This window comes from Gossypium hirsutum, unplaced genomic scaffold (genome assembly GCF_007990345.1).
Source record: "Gossypium hirsutum isolate 1008001.06 unplaced genomic scaffold, Gossypium_hirsutum_v2.1 scaffold_32, whole genome shotgun sequence".
NCBI lineage: Eukaryota > Viridiplantae > Streptophyta > Magnoliopsida > Malvales > Malvaceae > Gossypium > Gossypium hirsutum.
In genome coordinates, this window is record NW_024402776.1 from 62,501 (window position 1) to 67,500 (window position 5,000).

Consider the following 5,000-nt stretch of genomic DNA (forward strand, 5'->3'; position numbering starts at 1 on the left):
TATTTTATTGATTTTCTTTATGTTCAGTAGGTTGCATGGGTCTTGCATGTATCTTGCATGGATTGTTTCGTCTTGCACGTATTTCACTGGTGGTATTTCTTATTTTCTTTGACTTTTCAACGTTATTCAATCTGAGGGTTTTTTTTATGGTTTAACAGGCATAATATGAATACGGAGGATAAGTTTTAATGATTTTCCCTATTTGTTCGATTTAGTTGTTTTTGTTACAGTAGCTATTAGGTTTTCTGGGTTTTCTTGGACTGCTGGTGTTAGGTTGCAATTTTCTGGTACTTTCTTGCAAGTTTTCCTTTTCTTGATGTTCGGGGATGGGGGTTTGATGGGGGGTGTTTGTTCGTAGCTTGAGTCGGGGTGTTCCTGGCTGTTGTTATTTTGCTGTGTTTTTGCAGGTTCTTGGACTGTTTCTTTGCTCTGTTCCTGGTGGCGGTTTTCGGGGTTCTGTTTTTCTCTATTCTTGGGGTGTTTCTTGTCGAGGTTGGGGGAGGCGACAAGAGAAAAGTGTTGATCAGTCTCTCTGGCACTCGTTTAAGGTAGCAGTCTCGTGAGTTGTCGTTTGTAAATGAAGTTTATGTGCTGGAATTGTCGCGGTTTGGGGAACCCCAAAGCTAAGGGAGTTAAAACAACTTCTCACAGCTAATAATCCTGATCTCATCTTTCTTAGCGAGACAAAAATGTCTGCCAATGATTTTCGTAGGGTCCAAAACAAATGTAGGATGTAGAATGGGTTAGCGGTTAATTCTGAAGGACGGAGTGGGGGTCTTGCACTGATGTGGAGGGATGGGATGAATGTCTCTATTCAAAAATACACTAAGCATCACATTGATTCATTGGTAAAATTGGAGAACAACAAAAATATAAGGGTTACGGGATTTTATGGGCATGCGAACCCGAATCTTAGGAGCAGCTCATGGGATATTTTGCAGAGGGTTGGAGAGTCCGTTAGGGAAGAGTGGATTGTCGGGGGAAATTTTAATGCTATTTTGAACGATGCTGAGAAAGAAGATGGGCGTAGGGGTATGAGGGCGGAAATGAATGAGTTTAAAGAGGTTATGGACGAACTGGCTCTTGTTGATATTAAACCTAACAGTGGTTGGTTTACATGGGTTAATAATAGAAGTGGGGGGGATTGATAAAGGAAAGAATCGATAGGTTCATTAGCTCGGTTTCAGTGGCTGAAAAATTTCCTTTCATATCTACCAAGGTGGTGAGACAAACCTAATCGGATCATGATGCTATTATCTTAGACCTGTGGGGTCGAAAATCGAAGGATTATCCAAATGATAAAAGATTGTGCTTCAAGTTTGATGTTTGTTGGGCGGGTGATGTGGGAGCAAAAAACGTTATTGAAAGAGCTTGGAACAGGGATGCTACTGACTTTGGGGAGAAGATCGAAAGAGTTAGGTCGGCTCTTGGTCCTTGGCAGAAGAAAAAATATGGAAATTTGAAGAGGGACATGCAAAAGCTTGAAAAACATATAGACTGGATCATTGACTCTGTTAGCAGAGAGGAAAGTGGGCGCACGTTAAAGGAGACTCGGAGAAGGCTTGACTTTCTCTATGCTAGGGAGGAAAGTTACTGGGCACAAAGGTCTAGGTCAAATTGGCTTAGGGAGGGAGATAGAAATACTAGGTATTTCCATGCTAAAGCCACTGGTTGGCTAAAAAAGAATATTATAGAGAAGCTCAAAAACGCGGAAGGGCAGTGGGTGACGAACAGCAAGGATATAAACAAGGTGGCTAAAGATTATTTTGTGAATCTGTTTCGGTCAAATGGTCAAAATGTTAATACCCAGGAGATGGGTTTTATTAAGGACTGTGTGACGAGGGAAACAAATGAATGGCTTTGTATGGACTAAACGGAGAAGGAGGTTCTTTAGGCTATTAAGCAGATGGATCCCAATAAAGCCCCCGGAATTGACGGGTTATCGGGAAGTTTTTTTAAGCATCACTGGGACATTGTGGGAAAAGATACTATTAGCTACTGTCTGGAAGTTCTTAACGGGAACAAACATATCTCTAGTGTTAACGAAACTATGATCATTTTAATTCCTAAAATTAAAAATCGTTGTGAGCTTACTAATTTCCGCCCTATTAGCCTTTGCAGGTTTGTCTACAAGATCATTTCTAAGGTGTTTGCTAATCGGCTAAAAGCTGCCCTGCCCAGTTGTATTAGTCAAAATCAGAGCGCGTTTGTGCCAGGGAGGATGATACATGATAATGTTCTGATAGCGCATGAACTCCTCTATTATCTTCAAAGTTCTAAAAACGACCCTAATAAAGGACTCGTAGTCAAGCTTGACATGAGTAAAGCATATGACCGAGTGGAGTGGAATTTTATTGAACACGTAATGAAGAAGATGGGTTTTGCGGATAAGTGGATAGCTAAAATTATGGAATGCGTTCGTTCGGTTACTTATACGGTCAAATGCAATAATATTCTATCTGATATTTTTGTGCCTGAGAGGGGCCTCCGTCAAGGGGATCCACTCTCCCCTTATTTGGTCTTATTTTGTATGGAAGCATTTTCGAGAATGCTTATCCATGCACAGGAGAATAACACCTTAAGAGGCATCCGGGCTAGTAGGGAAGGCCCTAGAATAAATCACCTGTTCTTTGCTGATGATGCACTTCTGTTTGTCAGGAATAAAAGGAGCGATATTGAACGTCTTGTTAATATGCTTGATATTTTTTCTAACATTTCAGGTCAAGAAATAAACTTTGACTAGTCAATGATCATGTTTAGTCCCAATACTCCAAGAGCTCAACGAACACTTTTTAGTGATCTGCTAGGCATGACGGTGGTGGAAAAATTAAACAATTATCTTGGCCTTCCTATTCCTATTGGTAAGAAGAAAATAGAGGCTTTCAAAGAGATTACTAACAAACTGTCTTGCAGGATTAACAGCTGGACAAAGAGGTTGCTATCGTTTGAGGGAAAAGAAGTCTTCATTAAAGCTATTCTTCAATCTATCCCTACGTATGCTATGTCAATCTTTTTGGCTCCCAAAGGTGTTATTGATGACATTCAAGCCATGCTTAGCAGAACTTGGTGGGCGGGAAAGGACAAAGGAAGATTTTGGACGATGATCCCATGGAAAACGTTGTGCAAACCGAAAGGTATGGACGGCCTTGGAATTAGAGACGTTCGATTGTTTAACATTGCTCTCTTAGGGCGTCAAGTGTGGAGACTTCTAAACAATACAGATTCCCTTTGTTTCAAAGTGCTATCATCAAAATATTTCCCAGATGGAAACATTTTCCATGCTAAAAAGGTGGACAAAGCGTCTTTCACTTGGTCAAGCGTTGCGGCAGCGGCGAAAGTTTTTAAAGATGGCTTTGGGTGGCAGGTTGGTAATGGTGAGAAGATAAATATTTGGACTGATAATTGGGGAATGGAAGGTCTTAATGGGGACGTGGTCATAAGCAATATTTTAAACCCGAATGTAAAGAGTGTGAAAGATCTTTGGCACGTGGATAATAGAAGTTGGGATGTGAATAAAGTTAAGCAAGTGTATGGGCCGGACTGGGGGGACAAGATTTGCGACATCCCGATTGGAGATGTGGGTCAGGAAGACAAGATAATCTGGTTTCATAATACCCACGGGTGTTTCACTTCGAAGTCAGCCTACTCATGGTTGCTGTTGAAAGAAATGGGATACGGCCCTCACAGATGTTTTTGGAAAGCGTTATGGAAGCTCGACACTTTACCGAAGATTCGGGTATTTACGTGGCGAGTGGGACATGAGATTCTTCCGACAAATGAGAAAATTTCTTCCATCAGACCTGGCTTTAACAAGGGGTGTCCAAGATGTGGAGCCGAAACCGAAACTTTGCTACATGCTTTAAGAGACTGTCCAACATCGAGAGCAGTTCTGTCGATAGGTGGATGGTCCAGGAGCTTTATTTCTAAAACTTATGTTCATTGCATTGATTGGTTGGAAGATGTGATGCGTGTCCTTGACAAGAGAGCCATGGCTGACCTTATGACAATTTTATGGAACTGCTGGAATAACAGAAATAACTTCATTTTCAGGGGAAAAGAAGAAGATGCACAGCTAATATGGGAAAGAGCTAGCAATTTGAGCAAGGAGTTTCGGATATGTAATATGCTGCATGAACCATTAATCTCTCAAAACATAGTGGACAAGAAGTGGGTTAAACCTCCGAAAGGATTTATAAAAATAAATTTTGATGCTACAGTTGGGAAAAACGGAATCGGGTATGGGTCGGTAATAAGAGATGAAGAAGGCTTTGTCTTAGGAGGCGGTGGGGGTTTTAAAGTGGGCAGGCGGTCGGTGGAAGAGGCTGAATGCGTGGCCTTTGAGGAAAGCATTAACGTGGCGCGAAAATTAAATATCAAAGAACATATTCTCTTTGAGACGGATTATGTTGGGCTGGTCAACAGACTAAATAATTTAGCCAATGACGTCACCATCATAGGCGCACGGCTTAAGGAGTGCACAGCAGCTTTCATATTTTTAAATCAGCCATTTTAATTTGGGCCGATCGGTCTTGTAATAATGTAGCCCATTTAATTTGTAGGAAAATGTTGAGTGAGGCAAAAAGTTGTTTTTTTGAAATGGATTATCCGTTGGAGATCCATGATGCTGTAATTTGTGATGTTTCTTAATAAATTTGTGTTGACCCGTGTGGTCATTTTTTTTCAAAAAAAAAAAGAATGTTGCCTGGTAGCACATTGACCAAGTTTTTTTAGCTCTTTAGGGGGGAGGTGATATTGAGCGAACAGGGGTTGTCCAGGGCACTGCCCACGCCCATCTCATGCCCAGACGTCGGTGGCCCCCATCGCCGGTTAGGTTCCCGACGGTGCTCCGGTTAGCCATCACGGAATATAGAAAATGATGCTACGAGTCGTCCCGGTCCCTCCCCCAGGTCCTTCCCCTTTTGAATCATCCCGGTCCCTCCCCATTCGGAACAAGAGCCTCCGGCACCTTGGGCCCTTGGTCGCGCCGGAGCATCAGGCAC